Here is a 25650-nt window from a genome sequence, read left to right as displayed (position 1 = left end):
CTCTTACCCATTATTGCTTTGTATTTTCCAAGTTCATTCATGGATCCCATTGCCACACCACTTGCAAGCTGTTGTTTATTAAAACAGCTAGACCCAGGTGTTTCTTCCCTCTTTATGCCAACGTAGGCAAATGAATTGTGCAGAGAGGGAGTCCATCTCATGCTTCATTGCATTCTTTCCTGTAAATTCCTTAGAAAATGATGAGACCTTAATGCACATGTGCAGCAAGCTTGCTGGCTAGACAGAAAAAATCCCCCTTCTCATGAGTTCTGCAAAGTGATTAAAGCTAGTCAGATGGACATTATAAATACTCTGAAGTTCTGCATCTGTAATCAGTGGCTGGTGTACAATCAGAGAGAAAAGTGTCAATGATTCAAGATAGAAGTTGAGATACTGGAACTTTTCCAGAGAAGGGCAACAAAGCTGGTAAGAGGCCTGAGGAGAGATTGAGGAAGCTGAGGTTGTTTAGCCTGGAGAAGACGAGGCTCAGGGAGGCTTTAGCCAGGTGGGCATTGGTCTCTTCTCCCAGGCGACACAGTCTCAAGTTGTGGTAGGAGAGGTTTAGGCTGGATGTTAAGAGGAAGTTCTTCCCAGAGAGAGTGATTGGCATTGGAATGGGCTGCCCAGGGAGGTGGTGGAGTTGCTGTCCTTGGAGGTGTTCAAGAAAAGATTGGATGAGGCACTTAGTGCCATGGTCTAGTTGACTGGCTAGGGCTGGGTGCTAGGTTGGACTGGATGATCTTGGAGGTCTCTTCCAACCTGGTTGATTCTATGATTCTGTGATTCCATGTCTTTTCTAGGCACTGTAGCTGAAGAAAGGCCTGACAAATGAGGAATAACCAAAGGAGAGTAAGATGCCATCCACCAGACAGAAGCACCCACATTGCTCCCTCACCTCTGCTCTTCACACATCACTGCATTCAGTGGGTTTTCAAGGCTACAGCTCTTCTCTTTGCCACATAGATGCCATGATGAAGGAAATATGGGGCAGGAGTGGTTCAGGAAGAATTCTATGAGATTTAATGTGCTTTGCCTTTCTCAAGGGCTCCCTAAGGCCCAAAACAATGATTGTCTTGAGAAAACCATCAGTCTGCAGTGCTGCCTTGAAAATGCCAATTAAGCAGTGTAGTAGAAAAGACAAGGCAACGCACCTGGGAAAAAGGCTGTTGAGAAGGGTGAAAGATGAAATGGATTGCCTCTTCACTGGCTTTTAGTGGTTTCAATACAAATGTCCCACTTAGTCCATTCTGGACAGGTTGTACTACAGTGAAGGACATTCAGCATTAATGGCTGAAAAATATTTCCTTTCACAAGGTATTTTGCCTCGATTGGTCTGGTTTTTATACAATAGCCTGTCTAATGAGGCTATTTTGTTGTCCTTTGCAACAGTTTTGAAGTACAACATGTGCTGATTTTCTTGGCTGAACTAATCTGATTTCATTTATAAGTTGCTTTGGTTTGACATATTTTTTTCTTCTCTATGCTCCTTCTCTGTCTGAAGCACACAAAATTGTTTGCAGAGAAAAAAACCAACCAACCAAACATACAAACCATGTAATTCAGTACAATTAAAACCAGTTTGTTAAAAATATGCTTTTAGTATATGTGTAACCCAAAGTTTTTCTCTCTGTCACTCTTTGGTACAAACAGCATTAGCTGAAATTGCTCTGGGATTTCCATTATAAACCTATCTGTTTTCTTTCCCCTTTCTCTCTTCTCTTCTCTTCTCTTCTCTTCTCTTCTCTTCTCTTCTCTTCTCTTCTCTTCTCTTCTCTTCTCTTCTCTTCTCTTCTCTTCTCTTCCCTTCTCCTCTTATTCTGTCTGTAAAAGTCTCACAAATTATTTTCAGCTGAAATTACCTGTCTTTGCATTAGTCAAAGACAACATTTTGTATGAGTTTAAATCAAACTCATACACCTATTACTTTAGTTTCATCAAAATTATGAGACTTATCAGAAACAAACATTTCTGCAGTGGTTAGCCACAGCATGGGAAATCTCTCTATTCTCTTTTTTTCTTGCTTCTTTTTATCCAGCTCAAAGGAAGGCAATGAGAGCTTTGCTATCCTTCCACTGAAAAAGAAGCGAATGCCATCTCTTCAGCTGAAAAATGTTGTGACTCATTCTTGTGAACCAGGCCAACCTGCAAATACAGACTGCCTTTAAATATGTCTTTAACTCAACAGTTTAGCATATAGCATGCCCACAGTCATATACATTCACTGAACGTGATCCTGTATGTCTGGAGCTACTCAGCCACATGAATACATCTAATAAGTGTTAATTATGAGGCAATGTTTCATTCTGGAGATCTATCATTGTAGAAGCTTCCTTAAAAGAGTACAACTGTCTCAGCACTGAGACTGATGTGTTTGGACCTGCTTCTATGGCTTTACTTGCCCAGGCAAACAGCAGAAGGAAGAATGCTTAGAATAAAAAATTCAAAGCCAACGTGCTTTGAATAATGAATAAATAGTGGCAAGCAGGTAGGGATGCAGTTACAACAAGCAGCTTAGGAATCAACCAGCCACTGGGAATCATCTACATCAAGGGGCAAGACAAGGTGCCAAAACCAAGGGCAGATCTCAGAGTTGGGGAGAGAGGAAGAGGAGTCCTAGAGCCTTTGCCAGCCCTTGCATCTCACATCAGCCTGCATCTCAGGCACTTTTGCTTCCCAAGAAGCAGAATTAAGAGCAAGGTATTTGCCCTGAGCCTTGGGAACAAAGTGTGGGGAGCCAGGAGTGGGTGGGCAGAAACGTGAGGGGTGGAGAATGAAGTGTCCCCATTGGGCTCAGAGGCTCTCCTATGGTCACATCACTGTTGCGAACATGGGTATGGTTTAGTTTTTTGGCCATGTCTGTCCCCTCTCCCTCTGTGGCATCTGCCAAGAGGTTGTTCTGGAGGGACTGCATCCACTGCTTAGGAAGGGCTGGGTACACAGATGTTTTGTCTGGACCCTTGCTGGCAGGGGTCAGCAGGATTGGTGGCTGCAACTGTGGGCAGGTACAGGCAGACAAGAGCTTGCCAAGCAGGGCCTGATGTCAAGCTTAGCTGGGGAGAGGGGAGTAAGTCTCCCTTTACTGCAGAGTGGGGATCACAGGTTTTCTGTGTGAGGGAGAAGATGAGTTGTATGTCAGATCTGGAGAGGGTGGCCAGAGGTTGGGATGAAGAGCTTTAGGACAGGCCACAGCAGACAACAGATGTAAGGATTAAAAGAATGGATAAATGCATACAGAAAAGAGAAGAGAAAGTGAACTAAAACTAAAACCAGATACAGATAAAATATTTGAAACTTTTCTGTTCTTTTTATAGAAGAAAAAACAAAGGGACACACACAGACACTCTGGGAATAACAGGCCATGTATTCTGGACAGAGGAATCAGTTTTCAGCCACAGTCTGATGAAACAACGAAGCATGTGGATGTGCCACTGCAGAAGCTCCTGAGGGTCAGGGGTACCTCAGGATTTAAACAGAGGCTACACTTTTGCAGCCAAGATGGTTTGTGGCAACTTTTGGCCTATTAAGGAATAGAGACTTTGGAAATTTCACAGAAAAGATTAATGTCATAACGTTTTCATCTAAATTTACAGACACAAGAAGCTGAGGTGAAAGGACATCTGATGTTTGTTCTCCAGCTGGGGCTTTGCTCTTCTGCAGCAGAGTCACTAGTGTGAGGAGTAGCTTTCACCACTGCAATATTAAAAGAAAGCAAACAGGATCAGATTCATCAAGCTGTTCCCTTAGCACAGCGTGAACTTTGTCTTTAGAGTTTCTGAGAAGAAAATCAATCAGTCTCTTGAAGATAGAAATCCTTAGGTAATTAGGAAGATGGCTTTATTCAGAAGCCTTTGCTTTTAGCACCATTTACTGAACATTTGGGTTTGGGTAATTATAATCCCTGGGGGACAGGTTTCAGTGACTGACAGCCCCTAGCAATGTTTAGGTCTCATTCTTCCAGCTGCAGAGAGAAGTGAAACTGCACACAGAAGCAGATTTTGTTTGAATTTGCAGCAGCAGGGATTTGGGGGTGTATGTATGAGTGTATGTCTGTGGCTTTTTCAGGTTTATCATTTCCAAGTATAAGAGAGAGATCGTGTGAGGAACATTTCCCTTACATTCAGCACCAGTACCACTTTCAGAGTCTCTAAGCAATTAATGTACTTACGGATAAGCTGCTCTGAAAACTCACCAAGCCAAGTGCAATATCCATTAACCTATACATACCATAAGTACAGAATAAGAACCACAGGACAGATTCTTGTTCATCTCTTTGAATGAAAGAAAATCATTTGGACAAATTAATGGATGTATGCAATTCTGCAAGGCTCCTATACATGTGCACTGGAAATTAATAATCGGTTGTGAATTATGACAATTATGTATCAATATTATTTTTTATTAATAATATTCAAAAATCGGGAAAATTCCCTGAGGTTCTTTAGATTTTTCAGTTGACAGGAAGCAATTGCATGAATTAAACAGTTTAAACAATCAGAACTTGGAAAACAACAAGGCAAGAACAGGAAAAATTCTAACTAACGCCTATGGAGTCTTGACACTCACTCCAGCACACATTCATGACACACTTGGTCCCTTAGTAAATCTCCTGTATGAAAGATGCTTTCAAACTCGCCATGATCCCGGAGTAAAATACAAATATTTCAGGCAGAGGAGGAAGGAGATGCTGCTAAGCCACTGGTGTGAGCTGCATGCATGTGGCCGCCTGTTATCACATTGCAAATGCAGGCAAAGGCACGGTGCAGAAAGGCTAGGTGCAGAAAGGCAGAACATAGAAAGGCACAGTTGCTAAATCATCCCCCTTCATATACTTGATATTGAAATCAAACTGGCCAATAGGCACTAGCCCAGGGAGTTGTGTATGCGCAGAGCTCAGCTTCCCACAATACCATTGGCTCTGCATCCATTTATCCTTTAATTAGTGTGATGCCATGTGAAAGCCCATACTCTCCCACATTTTCTCTCCTCCTCAAAGACATTCCCAGTGTATTTAAATCCTTACAAACACGACTCAGAAATTCTTGCTTCCAGTTATTGTGCTTGAATGGTATAAACAGGGAAAAAATATGCTAGTTTGAAGCCAGAGCAACCGAGGAGCAGGAATGAGTGCTGTAGAAAACAGTCATTGGTGTTTAGGCTGACAAACACATGGCAATTATTTGAACTTCATGATTTCTGACTTTCTGAGGCCATCGGACACCAAGTTCATATTGTGATGCTATAAAGACTTTGTATACATGTGAAGGTTCTTCTTGATGCTATGTATGGTGATGAATTGGGTGTTAGGTTGGATTGGATGATCTTGGAGCTCTCTTCCAACCTGGTTGATTCTATGATTCTATGATATTGTGGTGATCAAATTGAACTTGAACCAGAAAATATAAGGGACATCAGAAAAGAAGCGAAACAAGTTAACAAGAGGTACTATGTGGGCAGAGGATAGGTGGGGGCAGTAGCTGCTGAAATAGAAGAATGGACACCTGTAGTGTCTCCAGCTGTTTACAACATCTGTGTCATCTGCTTGAAGACCTTTATAATGCTCTGATGGCAAACTTGCAGTGGTCTTATGAGATTGCCTTGCCTCTGCTCATCTGTTTCCCTCTCTTTGTCTTTTTCCTCATTTGTTTTTCTGTGAAAAAAAAACCACCTGATTTTTGGTAAGCAAACATAAGGTGCTTCTTAAATTTGCAGAAGGAGTACAAAGGGAATTGTGAGCATTTTAGTCAAGGTTTTCTATGCAGTTGTAACACAGACAATGCTGAGGTCAGGATGTGCAGGGAAAACTGCAGCAGAAGGCTATCCCCACTGCCACATGAGGTAAAAGCGCCAACCTAAGTAAAGGGCAGCCAGAAGAAGGACCTGCATGTCAGGAATAATGACACATGCCAAACACAGACCATAATAATCCAAAGGACGAAGGTGTCACAAGAGATATGAGATTGCTAGGTGTCTGTATGACTTGGGTATTAAGAGGAACAGGACCTGCAGAAGTGAACATCAGCCAGTAGACAGTACATAGTGGCAGCAATGCCAGCTCAAAGCACCTGCACACACTTCTGCGTTGCTCTGTGTTCAAAGGACTCCAAGGCTGAAATATCTTAAGCAGCGCAAACAGAAACTATGAACAGCACTAGAGTTTCCCTCCTTTTCCTTACCACAATAATTAGGAGATTATGGGATTCCTGCTTGGAGAGATCCAGAGCTCTTGCTTGCTGGGCACATCAGTTGACATCTGACTGTTCTTCTGGAGAATGACACTTTGGTAGAGCTGGTGTCGACCTGGTTCAGAAACACTTTATACTCCTGAGTTTTCCTAGCCTCTGCTGCTCTTCAAAAGCCTTTCTGCTCCTCCCTTTGAAGGACTACGGGTTTGCACAACTCTGTCCCCAGATGCTGGGAATTCCCATCATCTCTGTCCTAGCACAGCAGCACTAACATCCCAAGTGTGCCACTCCCATTGGGATGCCAGCACTTGGTTAGTCACACACATAGGTAAGCATCATGAAAGACGCTTCCAAAACAAAGAGAGACATGGAGTGGTAGTTTGAGTTTCAGTCAGCTCGACCTTGCCCCTTAAAGCTCACAATAAAGCCAATTGCAACTCAATGGGGGAGGGCTTTAGGGACTACATTTGCAGCTTTGTACCAGGGAACTTTCATATCAATCCCTTGTCACTCAGCCTATGCATTGAAAGAAGATTTTAAATAACAATTGTTTATTTAAAGACCAGAATTAAATATTCTGGGGTGCTGTAGGAGTTTAATTCCCACTACAACTAGCAACCAGTGTCTGTGCACCATCTGCTTCATAACCTGGTTGTGACTGTACGCTGAAAACTGGGGCTCCATGCATTCCTGAGGCTGGATCATAAAGTAGAGACAGAAGGGAAAAGATTAAGATCAACTGATACTTGGCCTATTTCCCATCTCTTTCTGAAGAGATTTATGCCTAGGAGTGAAGAAGGGAAAAGCGATCCTTACCTGAGGGGATGAACCTTGGCAAGGCCAAAGAACAGGTTTGGGAAGCCACTGTGCACCCATACCCCATCCTGTGCAAGAACTGCCTGTGCTTCAGTCCTTGATAATTGAGACAGACAGAGATAGGATTTTTAGCAATGAGTCTGACACATCACATTCCCTCGGCGGTGGCCAGTGCCAGGTCGCATTGACTTCTGCTGTTTTCCTACCAGTCTGGACCTCATCCCAAGGTTATGTCAAGATCAGGATGGGCCATGCTCATCCCTCCAACTAGCCTGAAGAGTTGATCTTTGTTCACTTTGTGAAGTGACTTCCTCTCTGATTATAGTTGTCCTCTTGGAAAGCTGCCTTATTTATCTTTGTGGGGATCACAAAAGGGAGTCAGCTAAATGTTATAAATGATGCATCTTTGGAGTGCATTCCTGTGCTGTATCCTTGACACAGTAAGATTGAGGATAGAAACATAGTAAATTGGTATTCTTGCCTTGTATAACATTTGCATGAAAGTGACATAACTTAGAGCAAAGAACTGAAAGAAGTCTGTGTTAAAATAGCTAACACCTCACTATTACCTCACTGTTATCCAATAAGAATGTCGGGAACAATATCTTACACAATCACTGTATTCTACAACTTGCAGAACTACCACAACTTGTAGAATGGGATATAAAAGACACTGGATATACAATTAAATAGCTTTGGGCCTTTGGGTTTTGGCTTCAACTATTGTATGTTGCTGTTATTTTGTCCATCACTAATTAATATATACAGTGACATAACCTCATTGAAAGTTATTGGCTAAAGGTGACCACATTGTTTTTGGCTCCTGCATCTATTTAGTTTGTGTTGTATAGCCCATGATGATTTCACTTTTGATTTCCAAACCTTCAGCACTGCTTTTCTGCTTCCTTCCCCTTTACCATCATCTTACAGTGTCTGGTCCATGTTAGTCACCCCCTGTCCCTTTCTCAAAGTTTGAACAAATCCTAAACCAGACCAGAAGTAGCTCCAAAAGGGAGAGGTCACAGGCTGTTCCACAGGGATGGAATGATCAAGTGTCTGTCGCTGAGCAGAAGCCTCACCCTTTGTGGTTAAGCAGTGCTACGTTCTGGTAAGAAAAGCTACACAAAAATTTGTGTGTGACGGTTTGGGTGTTACCTTCCCCCCCCCTTTCGAAATCATCCAGACTAGACTCAGCTGGCTGGAAATTAAGGAGTGAAGCTTCTAGCACAATATACAAGCAGGTATTTACAATAGATACAGCTAGAGACAGAAATATATATGCAAGGTAATACAGAAACACAACAGCCCTCCCAGAAACCAGAGTCCCCAGGAGGGGCTCACAACCACTCTTCCACCTCCTTTCCACCCCTCTACTTTATCCCAGAGTTTGCCTTACATTCAAGGTGAGTTTGAAGGATTGGCCCGAGGGGATAGAAAGCAGAAGGATTAGTTACACAGAAAGCAGGCCAGGGAAAAAAGTACAAACATCAGCTGCAACAGAGAGTCAATGAAACTGTGTCACCTATGTTTTGTGGTCTTGTTTTTATACATCTCAGCAAGCCTATGTGTGCAGTAGACATCACCATTGTTTCCTTCTCACAGCCTATAATCTAATCCCTCTCACTAGAATATTTCAGCTAGCCTCAAACTAGCACATTGTGTTAAAATGTCATCCTAACCAAGACTGCCTGCAGCACGCAAGTCTTGACTCCTCTCAAAAGCTTTAATTACAGATTTCTTCATTACTGGGAGAATTGTTAGGCCGTGGGATCATGAGACATCTGCTTTACTTGCCCAGATCTGCAGAGCTTTTTAGGCTGCTATGCATTCTGTCACTCACATCCCCTGGATTATTTTTTCTTTCTGTACGAATTTTGATTACACATAAACCAGCACACTATTTCAAAGAACAGTGATGAAAACCAAAATCAGAGCACAGGTGAAGCTGACTGCAGCACGCTGGTCTGAAAAACAGATTTTATAAGACGGCACATTTGTTAGAGTCTCTTACTTCAGTTAGATCTCCAGTTATAGCAAGCAGTATGACCTGAAAAAAAATGTGTTCCCAGTTCAGCAAATGCTGAATCATAGTGGACACCTTCTAACTAGCCTGTTTCATTCCAATATACATAAATTGGCAGTTGTCATTTTCCCTGAAGTGATGGATCGTGTCATGTAGAACCATAAGAAAGTCCAGCTGAGAAGAACTGAATTTTACTAAGTGTGAAGTTCTGGTTTTAGTTTAGTTTTAGTTTAGTAAGTTTTGACTTATAAAATTACCACAGCAAATTCATTCATGGCCTTCATTCAATCATTGCATACAGAGAAAATCTTGTCTCTGGGTGTAGCAATGTCTCAACCTCCACACACATGCCCGATGGCAGAGAACAATCCAGACTGCAGGCCAGTGCTACATATTAGTCACCAGGTGCCTTTGTGTTTGAGCTATAGGTCTATGATCCCTTTTTAACAGCAATGGAGAGGAATGGTAACTGAAAATGAGCAATGCTGCAAGGATTTTAATCTGCCTGGCACCAAAAGCCTCAGCCCAATTGTGGACTGTTACACAAAATGAGCTCCATAATACAGCTCAGTTCATAGTGCCGCTCAGAGTAAAGGAGTGATGATTCATACCTGTCTTCAGCCTACAATGCAGTCAACATCACAGGATCCTCATTTGCAGAGAAACAAAGCAGGAAGCAACTAAGCACCAAGAGGCCTTAAAGCTGGTACTGGTGAGAAAAGGAGGGGACTTTGTGTTCAGACCATCTTCCTTAGGTCTCTGATCTAAACTCCAGCTACTCATAGGTAATGCAGGAAAGTTAGTGTTTGGTGTCTCTGCTTGCCTTGCATAGAAGATGAGTTAAAGTGCTTTTCCTCCTCTGGAGACAATGCCTCTGCCAGAAAAGCTATGTTATGTCATGGCAGAGTGACCTGGCCTACCCTTGTCCCTGGCGAAGGGTGTGATGGCTGCACCATCTGCCTTAGAGAGACTGGCTCACCTGGGTACAGGAAGACTAAGAGTTGGGATTTCTGGGAGAGAGCTGCCTTGTGAGGAAAGGCTGAGAGACCTGACGTGTTTAGTATGGAGACGAGAAGACTGAGAGGAGATCTAATAAATGTATACGAATATCTGAGGGCTGGGTGTCAAGAAGGAAAGGACAGCCTCTTCTCACCTGTGCCCTGTGACAGGACGAGGGGCAATGGATGTCAACTACAGTACAGGAAGTTCCATCCCAACATGAGGAGGAAATTCTTTACCGTAAGGGTCACAGGACACTGCAACAGGCTGCCCAGAGAGATTATGGAGTCTCCTTCTCTGGAGACTTTCAAAACCACCTGGATGTGCTCCTGTGTGACCTGCACTAGATTATATGGTCCTGCTCTGGCACGGGGGTTGGACTCAAAGATCTTCAGAGGTCCCTTCCAATCTTGTGAGCCTGTGATTCTGTAATAATGATGCCATGACTTCTCACAGACTTCTGTGAGAGTGAAGGGTATGATTGGTGTTGAAATGAATGCATCATATGGGGGAGGAGATGGCAGGATGTACCTCATCCAATCATCTCTCTTGCTAGGCAGGAAAATGTAAACAAACAAGGGGCCATGCACACCACCTGGAGGTCACTCAAGGGACAGGGGAGGAAGACTCAACCTTCACCCCATTGACCACCAAAAAAAGGGACAAGACGACCCCAGGAGTTACACCACGCAGGTGCACAAACACTCTGCCTCTCCCAAGAACTGATTTACATAGTACCAAGAATTGCAATGCATATTCACAGAGCTCATTGTTTGTCTACAGCTTAGTCATACGAAAGGTTAAGTGCAGCCCCTCAGGAGCACACGAGCCAGTGGGCACAGACTGCCCTCACATCCAGTGCCGTTTGCCTATTATCCCGCAAAATAAAACCTTGCTAATTGGCTCATTAATAGCAAACTGCCATATTTATAACATCTGGAAAATGGAACTTGCCCCTTTGCCAGGACTCAGGTGGTACATGAGGGCTACTAGTCCCCAGGTATTCCCTCCCCAGACTAACCATGATGTCCCATGGCACAGCAGGATAGGTAGCATGGATGCTTTGGGGATTGGGACATCATGAAACATCCTGGGACATGTTCTGGAAAGGACAGGAGAAAGCTCTTCACACTCTTATCTTTGCACATTTATTCAGGGATCTGGCTACAAAGCTGTGGATCTGTGCATCTGTTAACACATCTGGAGAGAAGAAAAAGATACATTAGATTTCCATTAAGCTGACAAAACAGCAGAGGGTCCGCCTCTTCTGAGAGTCTGGAACAGAACTTGAAGCTACTCTATCCTGTGTGCAAACAGTAAAACAACAGGCTGCTGTGAAGCTGGGCTGTGCTGCTGCCACCAGTTTGCTTCAAGGCAATGGAGATCTGCATGAGATACAGAGTGTTTTTAAAGGCTTGCAACAGGCCAAAAATCAAGATTAAAAATCTGTTTGCAAGGTTTTGGCTAGCAGCTCCAGCCATCGTGGTGGCAGACTGGAAAGCTGGGCACACAGCTGTGCACACAGTTGTGCACAGCTTCCCACGTCCAGGGCTGGAACATTTTAAGAGGGGAAGTGTGGGGGAAACTGATGAGGCTGGAACCTTCTAAGGAAGATGAAGGCTTGAGAAATCTGGGAGAGGCTGGTGGTTTGGCTTCACTGGAGCAGAGTGGTGGGCTGTTGAGCCACCCTGGCTCTGCTGTTAGTAGAGGGAAGGGTCCTGCATAAACAGCTGAGCAGCAACAGACACTGTAGTATCACTTTACTTACTGCAGAGGTTTCCCACTCAAAACACATTTCAAAAGAGCAAATTATTTATAATTCACACTTTCTAAACGCTTATACACTTCATTTTGTGCTTGCTTGTTCTCAGCTTTGTGCCCGTAGCTGAGCTCACTGTTAGCACCAATTCGGTTTTGCCGTCTTCCCAGAACAGTGGATTTGTCCTGTTTATTGCTCATGCCCACTCTCACATACCACTGCTGAACACACATTTTCAGGCAGATATTTCAAGCTTCAGCATTATACTGTCTAACTTCAGCTAGAGGAAGTAACCGAGAGCAACTTTAAGATAGAGGAGGAATATATGTGGAAAGGACAAATTCTGAGCACCTGGTTTGGTTTGCTTTTAGCTCTGGTCAGCTACTAGATTTCAGACCTAGCAAAGGTGCTATGTGCTAGAAAACTTGTCTAATCCTTCCCAGATGTGCCATTTAGTCTTTGGGGGGAAAATCAGAGTTATAGAATAGCAAAGCACCCAGCTACCATTACTACTAGGTTGTCCCTTCCTTGTAGCAAGATGACCCTGAGGAAAAAAAAGCAGAGAGACATGAGCACAAAACAGGGGTGTTAATTTGTGAAGGCAGCTGTAAACAAGTCCCATATCTGACTCATGTCTTTACAGTATCATGGTTATAGCAATATTTCTACTGATATATTTCAATCATGTCATCCACTTGCCATTATTCTTGTGAGAGGACTCACATTGCCGCTGCACAGCTTCAGCATGTGCAGCTAGAAATAGCTGTGTATGTATCAGTTAAAATTTCCAAGGGCAATACACAAGGTGTTTCCTCTTTTCTTTCATAACAAGGGTATTTCTGACAGCTTCCAGGCACAAAAATTTGTGTGAAAATCAACATAGTCAGTTTTTGATTCTTTTCTTGTAATATGCTCTGTAAATGAAAAAAAAAATAATCACAAAAACATCTTAAACAGGACATAAATAATCCTTATAGGATCACAGGATGTTAGGGGTTGGAAGGGACCCAAGGAAATCATCGAGTCCAAACCCCCTGCCAGGGCAGGCCTTGAAAGTCTCCATAGAAGGAGACCCCACAACCTCTCTGAGAAGCCTGTTCCAGTGCTCTGTGATCCTTACAGTAAAGAAGTTCCCCCTTGTGTTGAGCTGGAACCTCTTGTGCTGCAATTTACACCCCTTGCTCCTTGTCCTATGCAAGGGAGCAAGTGAGCAGAGTCTGTCCCCTCCCCTCCTGGCAGCCTTCAGATACTTATAAACATTTATTAAATCCCCTCTCAGTCTTCTCTTCTCCAGACTAAAAACCCCCAGGTCCCTCAGCCTCTCCTCATAAGCCATGCCCTGTGCTAGTTTGAGCCTAGCTAAAATGTTTTGGTGAGAAGAATTAGATTACAGGCTGTGAAATAGAAACCCTCACAATAAAGAATGGACAGACCCTTACAGTAAAGCAGTTTCCCCTTGTGTTGAGGTGGAACCTCTTTTGCTGCAACTGCTGCAGGAGGAGCTGGAGACCTGCTTTAGGTTGAGTAACTGATGTAATTGTCATCACTGAAACATGGTGGGACAGCTCCCACGACTGGAGTGTTGTCATGGATGGCTATGTACTGTTCAGGAAGGACAGACCAGCAAGATGAGATGGGGGAGTTGCTCACTATGTGTGAGAGCAACTGACATGTGCTGAGTTCTATGCAAGGGGAGAGGCAGAACAGGTTGAAAGCTTGTGGGTAAGAATCAGGGGATGTGGGAAATGAGGTGAAATTGTTGTAGGCATCTACTATAGACCACCAGACCAAGAGGAAGAGATTGATGAGGCTTTCTACAGACAATTGGAGGTTGCCTCTAGAGCTAACTCCTTGGGAGACTTCAATCACCCTGATATTCACTGGGAAGATCACACAGCCAGGCACAGCCAGTCCAAAAGGCTCATGCAGCGTATTAATGATAACTAGTATATAGAATTATAGAATGGTTTGGGTTGGAAGGGACCTCAAGGATCACCCAGTTCCAACCCCCTGCCATAGGCAGGGACACACAATGAGAATGCATCTTTGAAAGTGCAGAACTGCTGCAATGAATCTGCTTGTGGAGGAAGATGCCTTGAAAAGCAATAAAAGTCTGAGAGATGAGCCCCAGTGTTGAAAAGCAGATCAATCCAAAGCCTGTGATTTGTTTCCTGGAGAACTGAATCCCTGGCCAAATGCACAAAGCCATGCACATGCACACACGGATCTAAACATTTTTGTTGAAACAATATTTCTATGATTGAGTATTTTTGAACTGAAGTACTTTGGGCTGCTCCACCAAAACCTATTTGTTTTTTAATCAAAGGAAATTGTGGAGAACCTCAACACTATGAAATTTGTTTGCAACAGTCTTTTATTATTAACTCCTGATGGTGCATCTGTTTTATAGTATTCAATAAAGCCTTTTATAGATTTTGATTCTTTCTTCTGCTTCTTGCTGCAGGCTCTGGATGTACACCCTTTCATTTCCTTGTTTTCCATGTGCTGTTCTTGTCCTCGAGCCAGGGTTTGCTCTCGTTTGCTTCTGCTTTTGTGAGGATCAGACAAACTGCTGGTTTGCCTTTTTTTGTTTGTTTGTTTGATTACTTTGCTCTTGACTTTGTGTTTTTAGAAATGCCTCTAGCATTTCACTTTATACAACAAGCCACTTTCATAAAACCTATGAAGACCAGTGGGGTTTTCAGCAGTTGCACCTCACATTTCAGATGTAGAATAGAATCATAGAATGGTTTAGGTTGGAAGGGACCTCAAGGATCATCCAGTTCCAGCCCCCTGCCATAGGCAGGGACACCTCCCACTAGAACAGGTTGCTCAAGGCCTCATCCAACCTGGTCTTGAACACCTCCAGAGAAGGAGCATCCACAACCTCCCTGGGCAACCTGTGCCAGTGTTTCACCATCCTCACTGTAAAGAACTTCCTCCTAACATCTATTTTAAATCTTCCCTCTTCCAGTTTAACCCATTATGCCTTGTCCTCTCATTACAAGACCTTGTCAATAGTCCCTCCCCAGCTTTCCTGTAGGTCCCCTACAGATACTGGAAGGCTCCTCAAAGGAGCTTCTCTTTGGTCTCCTTGAAGCCTTCTCTTCTCCAGGCTGAAGACCCCTAGCTCTTGTAGCCTGTCCTCACAGCACAGCTGCTGCAGCCTTCTGATCATCTTCATGGCCCTCCTCTAGACTCACTCCAACAGCTTGACGTCCTTCTTGTGTTGGGAGCTCCAGAACGGCACACAATACTCCATGTGGGGTCTGACGAGAGCAGAGTAAAGGAGGAGAATCACCTCCCTTGCCCTGCTGGCCACACTGCTCTTGATACAGCCCAGGACATGCTTATTCTCTGGGCTGCACATGCACACTGCTGGCTCATGTTGAGCTTTTCATCAACCCAGACCCTCAGATCCTTTTCCTCAGAGCTGCTCTCCAGCCATTCCTCACCCAGCCTGTATCTGTGTTTGGGATTGCACCGACCTAAGTGCAGGATCTTACCCTTGGCCTTGTTGAATGTCATGAGGTTGGCCTGGGCCCACCTCTTCAGCCTGCCCAGGTCCCTCTGGAAGGATCCCTGCCCTCTAGCAAGTCAACTGTGCCACACATCTTGGTGTCATCTGCAAACTTGCTGAGGGTTCACTGATTCCTCTGTCCATATCACTGCCAAAGATGTTAAGCAGCACTGCTCCCAGCACTGACCCCTGAGGGATATCACTTGTCACTGGTCTCCAGGTGGACACTGTGCTATTGATCACCACTCTCTGTGTGTGATCATCCACACATTTGGCTGCCTTCCATCCTCTCTTTAACAAAATGCTTCTCAGCCATCCACCACTTGACACAAATTACTTCCTTTGCTGTTTTCACATTATTATCTTTTCATTAGCTTTAAGAACTCCTCAGAAGAGGAACCAATAAAATGATACTGCAGCTATGTCTCTGTGCTATACACATCCATGCACAGGAAAACCCAAGCTTCCACCACTGAAGGTCCAGACTGGATTCCAAGCGATCATGGTAATAAACATCATATTTAAAAGAAACTTTAACTCCATTCCTTAAAAATCTTGAATATTTAAAGGCTCTGAAGTCTTCCTCTAGAAAAGCAAACTCCTTGCAAAAAATACATGTGAACTCTCTGCTTGCTGCTTCACTGTTGAAAGTTAGGAACCTGTTAATTACTCTGGAAGAGAAACATGGCCACGTTGCTTGTATAACTGCAGTTTTTGCTGATACAAAATGATTTTCACTCAATCCAGCCTTCTACTATATTGTGAGACAGTCATTTGAACATGACAGAGGTGTCTAAGCCTTGTACTTGCATCTAAACACAGGTATTCATCATGAACTACCTTACTGTGTCACCAGGGTTGAAGCTAATTCCGGGGACCCAGCGGGGTTTCTTAGCCAGACCAACTGTAGCTTTCTTATCCCCACCTGGGCTACTGTCCAGACACTCCATACAGGTTTTTGGCATAGACACAGACATGCTGAGCTATCAATTCTCAACATAATCATGATTCGTCACTGTAATTGAAGAGACTGTTCCTACTGTGTGCTGCAGTAAAGGCTTTTGCCACCAGAAAGGAGATTAGCTCATATTTACCCAGTTTGCTGACAGCTACATCACTTGAATGATGCTCAGTATCTTCACTGAAGAAGGTTATGTGCAAATCAAAGGAGCCATTTACAAAGCACTTACAAAACAGTTCCAAGAGGTTGTTATAAATCTTGAATCCCTTGCCTAGACAGAGCTGTGCTGGAGATGAATCAGTCTGGTTTGATAGAAACAGTTGTCAAGATCACAGCCAAAGTGGCTGTTAGAAACTGCTTTTGGCAAGCTCTGTTGCTTGCAACTGAACTCCAGTCTCTCAGAGGCAGAGCTGCTACCTTTTGCTAGGAAAACTGCTTTTGCTAGCTCACCACTAAATCTCTGACCTGGAAATCTTTGTACCAAGGGAGTGAGAGATTATTTTGCCCTGCCATCATATGATGCCTCCTCTCCATCCTAGCCCCTCTGGGTCCCCCTGGCTCCAGAAAGAGATGTTCTTCTAGCTCATCTTTACATCCAGATGAGTAGTGGCAACGCTCCTTTAAGGACATAGGAAATAAGTGTCCATGGCTGCAAACTGTAAAATAAACAATGCCTTCCATTGTTACCAACATGGGCATTGAGAAAAATGTCATACTATAAACTCCTTGTTTGCTTTTTCACTTGTTTGATGATGCGTTTTATCCCCTGAACCAAACCTTACCTCAAGAAATTGCTCCTCAGTAATTTTCTCAAGACTCATCAACATCATTCACAAATGTCCTTCCAGAGGTCAAGAATAATCCTCAAATACAGTCAACAAATGTTTTGTTGTTGAATCCAGTAATCTGTGATCTTAGTTACTCCTTGTTTCCCTTCATTCTTTTCTCAACACTCCAGCAATTGAAACCAGATTGCTTTGTGTGTGCACTACACAGACATTCTGCCAACGACTGTGAATCAGACCTTGGGGAAGGTGAAGATCACAGACCCCTAGCATGCACCAGCTCATGTGGGCCAAGCAGCTCTGACAACACAATAAATGGCTGAGATAATGTGATTGTCTGTGATAAGGAACTGTGTAGACATTGATGAAAAATTATCTACAAAATGTGTATTCTGCACATCTCTAGGAGCACTGCTGTCTTTCTGCAGCGTTAGAAGCTAGCCCCCTATGTTCAGACAGAAGGGGACCAAGGACAGGATGTTTCTGATGGTGCAGTCTCAGAGACACATCACCCACATTTGGTAGCTGTTGTAGCTGCTCTCCAACCACATCTGTTTTTCAAGTACTTTTCATTCAAGCAGCTTTCTGAAAATTAAGATATCTACACAGAGGTTTCTGCTTACCCTAGCAAATTCCCCTTGCACAAGGAGGAGTCTTCTTCCAGGCAACTAGAAACAGAACAGTCTCAAGTTGTGCCAGGGGAGGCATAGGCTGTATGTCAGGAGGAATTTCTTGCCAGAGAGAGTGATTTGCCGTTGGAATGGGCTGCCCAGGTAGGTGGTGGAGTTGCCATCCCTGGAGGTATTCTAAAGAAGCCTGGATGAGGCACTTAGTGCCATGGTCTAGTTGATTGGACAGGGCTAGGTGATAGGTTGGACTGGATAATCTTGGAGGTCTCTTCCCACCTGGTTGATTATCTAATACTATGATCCTAGGAGGCTGCAATTCTGAGCCTGTACATGTCTGCCTGTTCCTCCTCTGTGTAGATGTGTCTCTCCCTCTCTGACCCCAAGGTTTAACTACAACAGCACCAAGAAACCTTCTTTGTGCTCTGTCACAAAGAAGCGGTGCTTAAGTAGTCCATAGACAGCTGGTGAATTTGGGGGTATTTCATGCTGAAAATGCTTATGTTTAATAAAGACCACAAAGAAGCCTCAAGGAATATCCTTGAAGGAATTTTACTGATGCAGTTTGTTTTGTTGCTTCCTAATTGGAAGGAGGCCATTTGTGCCCAATTGCACAGACTGTTTACCTGCTGTTAGAGAGCTGCAGCTCTATGTATTTTAGTCAAAGCTTCTAATACCGTTATTTTCTGAGAGCACAGCCAAAAAATACACCAAAGCTGCCCCAGGTTAACATGATGGTACCTCCCCTCAGCTTTGGTCTCCAGCTTTGTGGTTACACAGGGAAAATATCTCCATTCTTGAGAGTTTAAACTTTAGTTTAAGTGGACACAAATGAGAACAGATTTACACTTCCAAGGGTTATTGCAAGAATGATGATGGTTTCAACAGCCTTGCTTCCCAAGCCCTTCTGAGAACCTCTATTTAAGCTCTGGGTGACTTTATCTGAGAAGCAGCTCCAAAGGGCTTAGAAAGCTCTGGCCAATACACACTAGTATCAAAAATTAGGACTGAGAAGAACCAGATTCTGTTTCCAGCTGTTCATCAACGCCTTCATCAAGCATGGCCCAGTGAGGCCAGGAGCCCTCTGACCTGAAGTTGAGTGAAACATAGTCAAAGAAAAGAAGTCCCTGCCCTGGAAGACAGGTAGATCTTCAGAGACTAGGCAACAAGGAACAAATCTGAATCACTGCATTTCCCTGGAACTACTCAGCTTTGCTAGGAGTGGCTCATTGTAGGAAATGAAACAAAGTTATTTTTGATACAGAGAGATGAGGAAGAAAGAAGCTAACTCATCAACTGAAACCATCAGAGAAACTGAAAACTCTTCTTTAAAGGGTATGCTCTCAAAACCTTTTGTTTAATGTAACATGAATGCAGCCATCAGTCTCTCTTTTAGTGACCACTCTCAATAAATTGATATTTTCCCCAAAGCACTCAGAAACATGCCTGTGTTTAGACAGTCAACTCTTATACATACAATAGGATATATGTCTTTACTAACCCATTACATTACACTTCCAGAGTGGGTGAGGAGGTCTGTGTTTGTTTTTTGTTTGGTTTTGAGTTGTTGTTGTTTCTTAAATCAGGTTGATCACAGCCTTTTTTTGTACGTGTGTGCTGTCTGCATCTGTGATGGCAGAGCCCCAAAACAGGCTGAGAAAGAGGGAAGTGGCTGGAATTCACTGAAGGCCACCACTTATTCACATGTTTCTGTTTGAAACAGGTGGATCTGGAGGGAGTTATTTTGAGCTTAAGTTAATGCTGACCTCAGCTGAAATAATTTGCCCTCTCGCTTTTCCTCTGATACAGAGTCAAGAGGGAGTTGTCCGACTGCTGTGTGTGATTGTACACATCTGTCAACAGAACTGAAGACCTGAATGCAGAATGTAGCACTCGGGAATGCTTGTGTGGTTTTCTGACACTCCCTGAAGGACATGAAGACCATAAACCAGTGAATGGATTACAATAAGGCATAAATAGAGCATTTTTATATGTGACAGATGTGATCCTGCTCCAGCACTGCTTATGCTATTTAAAGGAAAATGATCTCTATTTCAGACCAGCTCTCTGAACTTCGTATGGAGAAATAAGTCATAAGCATTTTTCCATGTGAATATTTGTAAACCTCCTCTGAAAGTGGTTTGGCAGCATTGTTTGGGAGGAAGCTGGCTATTATCTCTCACAGAGCACCCCTTCCCCATGAGCAGAAGGTGGGGGAAGGGATGGCAAGCTTTTGTACAGCTTTCCTCTCCAATCAGGAAGGGCTTGCTTTGCTGCCCTAGCTCGCCATTCAAAACCTACAGCATCATAAGCCAGCCAGGCTGTACCAGAGTTGTGAGGAATAACGTCCCAATGCCAAAAAGCAGGTGTGAGACATGCTCCTCTCTTGCACAGACATATGCTACAAAATGTTGCAACCTTTCCCACAGAATATCTTCATATACAGTCATTAGGCAGGACAGAGTGAAGAATATACATATGGAAAATGGCTCTTTTGGAGACAGGAGCACGTTCTTTCCCTTTGATGCTGACACATCAAAGAAAAACTCTGGTATGCCAACTCCAAACTTCCAATCACAATTTGATAAAGAGAAGGCAGGAATTTTAGCAAGTTCTAGACTAGAAACATTTTTCAAAAAGAATCATTCCCTGAAGTGACACAGCTGGAATCTGAGTGACTGGATCTGGATTTCAGTGCACTCATAAATCCTACTGGGAAAATAAATTGAAAGATGAAGAGTGGGAGTTCAATTCAGCTGTGCTAAATTCAGGTAACATGGGCAGATGACATCGAGTTAGTTCACTCCTTTGGACAACCTCTTATGTACTGGCAGCTCTTGAGTCAGGAAGGCAAATGTGTATGCCAAAGAGCTGGGCAAGGAGGTGCAGCAGAGTAGAATATTCATCAGCATAAATGTTTGGATTCTAGCGTTTTTGAACTGCAGGTTTACTTTTCTTTTCCCTACAAGTAGATCTCGATGAACTCCAGTGATATCTAATATTTTCTAGATTCTTTAGCCAGCTGAAAGGCAATCACAGACACTGACTCACTGTAGGGAACAAGCACACAGAGTAGCTGGTGGTTGGGTTTAGGTAACTCTTGCTTGTATTACCAGGCAAAAAGTAGGAGAATTCAGGCAGGACAGAATAATTTTGTCACTGCAAAAGACTAATTAAAGGAACCATATTGGTTAAGGGCTAATTAGCTGCAGATTTTTGAAAGTTTCAAACATCAAGATTAAGAATTATATCTACTAATACTGAGATTAAACCAGGAAGCTTAATTTTGAATTAACTTCAGAAGAACAAACAAGCCAAGACCCATGAGTCCAGGCCATGTGGTCTGTGAAGTAAACTTTCATTGAGAGAGGGGAAGTTTGATTTCTTGGGGTATTTAAAAAACTAGCCCAAAGCCTAGGAAATTACTTGTAAAAGCCAGACTTACATTGTTGTAAAAATGAATCAAATGAAGTGTATGGCACAACAGGCCTTTTTTCATCTCTCTCTCTTTTGCTACAGAGACATATCTCACAGATATAACAATCCAGTGATTTTGTAGACTTGATCTTTTGATACAGACACAAATATACCTCACCAAATACCTCTCCTTTCTCTTGGCCATTGTAGCTTATATTTTTATACAGATCACACCATGCACTGCAGTTCTGTTCCCAGCTGGGGAGATGATTGGTGGCTTCCAGGTCAAATAAATTCAGCAGTGTCTAACAGCAAAAATAACACACTGACGCAAATCTGTGCAGTTATTCAGCTGCCACTGAGTCTATGTTCAGGCTCAGTTCTATTGCTTGCACTGCCCTTTCTGGATACTCTGCATGCATGCAGGAACAGAGATGCGGGCACTGGAGCCACTCTGCTTCCAGCTGTCCTGTTTATTATCCTACTTTCTTAGCCTTTCACCTCCGCTACTCATATCCTGAATGTGCAAAGTCTTGAGCTTTCCCTCAGTGTTGCCTAGAGAAGCAGAGAAAACATTACTGACCTCTACTCTCTAATGAAGCCAATGAATACAGAAGTTACTCCTTCCCTGTGGTTCTGCATGTCCCAGAGTAAGGACAACTTTTAGATGGAGTATTCCTTGCATCTATTCATCAAAGATTAGGTTTGTGCAGTATGGACTATAATTTACGCAATCTCATGGTGGTTATAAGTTAGGTAGTGCCATGGTCTAGATGACTGGATAGGGCTGTGTGATAGGTTGCACTGGATGATCTTGGAGGTCTCTTTCAACCTGGTTGATTCTATGACTGTGAAACTTTGAAACCTAGTGGACTGGCAAAATTTCCACAAAGAAGTAAACCTTGCCACAATTGCTAACTGCACAAGCTACTTCCCACAGTGTACTTAGTCACCACTGGCTCAGCAGTCAGAAAGCTATGCAAACTTGTGAGTGAATAACTCAGCTATGGGCTCAGAGCAAAAGGAACACATATCTGAACTGAAAATATCTCCACATTTGGGTAGGCTACCAAGCTGGGGAAGGGAGTTGCAGTCTATCAAGGGCATTGAAGGAAAGGGATCTCAATGACAAATTGCAGAAATGCATTGGCACAAGTAAGAGCTTGTAAATCATCTACTCCTATTACAAGTGACACAGACAAGTTTTTAAAAGCAGGTCTATTTTCCTCTGACCAAAGAAGTTTTTTCTTTTATTTTTGTGAATGTTGAGAAGGCTTTTTTTAGCTTGAAGAAAGCTGTTTGTTCCCTCCTTTCTCTAGTTCCTGTAGTTCCAAAGGCTTTGATTTGAAACAATGTAGAGAAACATTTCAGTTTGGAATTATAGCAACAGAATTTCACTGGCATAGTTTTGTAAAATGTTATGCATTGAGATCAAAAATCCGCTGTAAAAAATACTGATCCTATTCAAGCTGCTCAGCAGTGGCAGTAAGATGGAAAAGAGGAAAAGTAAAATCAACTGTGTCTGATTTCCCTTGTCCCTCAGTGCAGGGAATAGCAGTCATGAATTTTCACATCAACATCCCATTATCAGGCAGTTCCTCCTTCGTTGCTCCAGGCTCAGCCTGCCAGGAAAGGGATCCCTGCCTTCAACCCTGTGCTCAGCTTCACTACAGAAGGAACTGCTGAGACCACAGATTGTCAGGGACCAAGTGGCCAGAGTGAGTGAGGGATGGGAGGAAGGGCCTGGGTAGGCCAAGACAGAAGTTGGAGAGAAGTGCTGACCTCCACACATCATGTGTTGCCCAGCAGGACAAGGTTGGTGGGCAGTTGGTGTATCTCTCACCTCACATTCAAAAGGGTTGTATGTACAGGTTGAGGGAAGCACACCTGGTGCAGAAAATAGGAAGAGGTGAAGGGAGAGGGCTCTTTTCCACCACTGGGCAGGTGCTACACCTCCTGCTTCAAATCTTCTGCATTGCTATTTGGGGCCAGATCCTGAACAGTGACAGTTTTTTCTGAAGAACCAGGATGGGAACTTGGCTCTCTGTACTGATCTATCAGTTCTTCCCTTCATGCATTTGCTTTGTCCTCATTGTGCACTTATTTACAAGGAAAGTCAATGAAGCTGCTCAGGAGAGGAGAAAAAGCTCAGCTAAGATGAAGTGGTGGTCTTTCTTGGAATTCAGCTTCTTCCTTGCCCAGTTAGGAATGTAGTGGGAGAGTTGCTTGTTCAGCCACACTCAGTGGTATGCCTGCAATTGTTTCTTAACCTCTCTTTACCTCCAGGACTAGACAACCAGCTAATATTGGATCCCCAGAGAGAACTGGCACTGTGCAGCTTTGTCCTTTTAACCTTTTAATGCTCTTCCAGTTTAAGCTGTTTGTGGCAATACCCAGACTTAAATTACTGGCCACAGATGTCTCAAATTGCTTTTCAGTATGCTCTGCTGATGCCTGGAGCTGCTGACAAGACCTGAAAAGGTGAGATTTAAAGAAGGGTTTATTTTGGACAAGCTTTAAACTACTTTCTCCTCTTTCAGTCACTGGTCTCATGAGTGATGAACCAGCTAGTGCAAAGGAAAAATGAAGTGCTTTCCCAAAGAATGGGCTCATGACCTGTTCAACTCTTTGCCAAAAGATGAAAGTAAATGTTATAAAGAAGCAGAGAGTTCTGAATATATTGGGAAGTGTCCTTCCATGGCAATATTCAAAGAGAGAAGAAGAGGAAATGTGGAGCAGGGCAGTCTGCAATTGCCTTCCACAGGATTATTGCCATATCCCTCCTAAGCAGTCCAAGGAGGGGACTGCTAAATACAGGGACTTGGGCAAGTTGAATACTCCTGAGTGATAGGTTGGACTGGATGATCTTGGAAGTCTCTTCCAACCTGGTTGATTCTATTCTATTCTACAATTCTATGATTCTCCCTCCAGTTGGTTAGAATAATTCCTGTCTCCTAATGACCTTTGATGGCTCAGCCAGGAAAAAGGAAGCTCTCAGAACATCACCTGAAAAAGGTATTATTTCAGCACTACCATCACCAAACCCAACAAACTAGAAACACATTTAAGAAAAAATGTGCCTCTTTGGTGCTCCTCACCAGAGTGGGAGAGAAATTACTGGAAAAATCCTCCCTCCAGCACCTCAACACGCTCCTTGCAAGCACTGCCACAAAAACTCTCCATCAAATTCTCTGGGCTTTAACACCATAACACAGGAGCAGTCACAAATTCTGCAAGACACGAGAGTGAAAACGTAGATGCTTATTCTTTCTGGCTTTAGAAAGGAAACTCAGCTTATCCTGTGCTCTCCCTCTGAGGCAGTGAGCTCTAAGCCTCCAGGGCAGAGATAAGAAGGGAACAGCAGCACTTGTACCCTGAGCAGCAGCTCAGAGCTGCACCTAGTCACCGCTGCCCTGGGAGCCAGAAAGCATTGCAACCTTCTAAGCAAATAGTCAGCTATGGTTTTGGAGCAAAAGGAAAGTGGAGGATAAAAGAACCTGAACTGAGAATGCCTCCACGTTCGGGTAGGCTACAGAGCCAGAGAAGGGATCGGCAGCCTAGGAAGGGTGTTGAAGCAAAGGGATCTTGGTGCCAAACTGCATGAGTGGCACAAGCAAGGCAGCTCTCCTTGTCCCTAATGAAAGCAGATATCTATCCTGTCTGGACACAGCTCTGTACCTATTTCCTGACTGCTACTCACAGCCTGCATGTTTATTTAGCTTCTAAACTCAAAATCTCTATGACAAACACCGTGTAGCACACAATAGTGTGTTTACTGCCGCTTCTCCTGCAAGCAGATTTCTTAATTGTCTCAAGTGATGACTGTATATTGCACTAATGCTCCTGGGCCCCCTGAGATCTCACGCTTGCCTGGTTTTCCTGCAGGGCTTTTCTCAGAGCAGATGGTTTTCCTCTCAAAGGCTGCATTTTTTTTTCTAGCAGAAGGAACTGTTACAACCCAGCAGCTGAGTGGTCCCAAAGGCAGGTGTGGGACCATCTCTGGAAAGAGCCTTCTGGCAGGAGCAGGGTTAGATCATATCTGGGGCTGCTGCCTACTGAGAGAGAAAAGGCCCAAAGAACAGAAACAAAGCACAGCAGGCTGGGCACAGCCCATTCCTGCAACAGCAAATCTGAAGTTTCTGCTGACGTTAACAAAATTTTGCAATAACAAAAAAAATGTGATTAATTCTCATTCCATCTGAGCATTTTGCCTTCCTGTCTTTAATAACAGCATTAGCTAATCAGGCAATTTTTATGTATGACAATGAACAACTCTTTCCCATAATGATTTTCTCTGCTCTCCGTGCATTTTGCTTTCTTATATTGAAAAGCACTTGGAGAGACAGTTATGACCACCCTGCAAATGAGGAAGATGAGATGCAGAAAAGTTATGTCACCAGATCAAGACTCAGTCACGGTCACAGAAATAGATAAGAAAGACCAGAAAATCCAGACAGCTGTAAAAGGTCTCTTGTTCTTTTTTCATGCTTTCAGCACTAGTACATTCCTGGGCATGCAACACTGGACAGGGGTATTTATTACTGGTAAAGTTCATCTGCTGT

At 43.5% G+C, this 25650-nt stretch overlaps 2 long non-coding RNA genes across 2 annotated transcripts in view; both read right to left on the bottom strand.

The window, feature by feature from the left end:
- Nucleotides 1-6811: 6811 nt before the first annotated feature.
- The window catches only part of LOC135183305 (uncharacterized), a 32250-nt gene continuing 13411 nt past the window's right edge, over nt 6812-25650 (bottom strand). The window contains exons 2-3 of the long non-coding RNA XR_010305496.1: nt 6999-7094; nt 6812-6878 (exon numbers count right to left, since the gene is read on the bottom strand). This is a non-coding gene — a long non-coding RNA (uncharacterized LOC135183305). The remainder of the gene's footprint in view (nt 6879-6998; nt 7095-25650) is intronic.
- Nucleotides 10984-24284, bottom strand: LOC135183303 (uncharacterized). Its single transcript, XR_010305495.1, has 2 exons — nt 24187-24284; nt 10984-12693 (listed from the first exon to the last, which is right to left on the bottom strand). It is a non-coding gene; the product is annotated as an uncharacterized LOC135183303 (long non-coding RNA).

Source organism: Pogoniulus pusillus, chromosome 18, assembly GCF_015220805.1.
Source record: "Pogoniulus pusillus isolate bPogPus1 chromosome 18, bPogPus1.pri, whole genome shotgun sequence".
In the NCBI taxonomy this organism is placed as follows: Eukaryota; Metazoa; Chordata; class Aves; order Piciformes; family Lybiidae; genus Pogoniulus; species Pogoniulus pusillus.
This window is presented reverse-complemented; position numbering and strand designations above follow the sequence as displayed.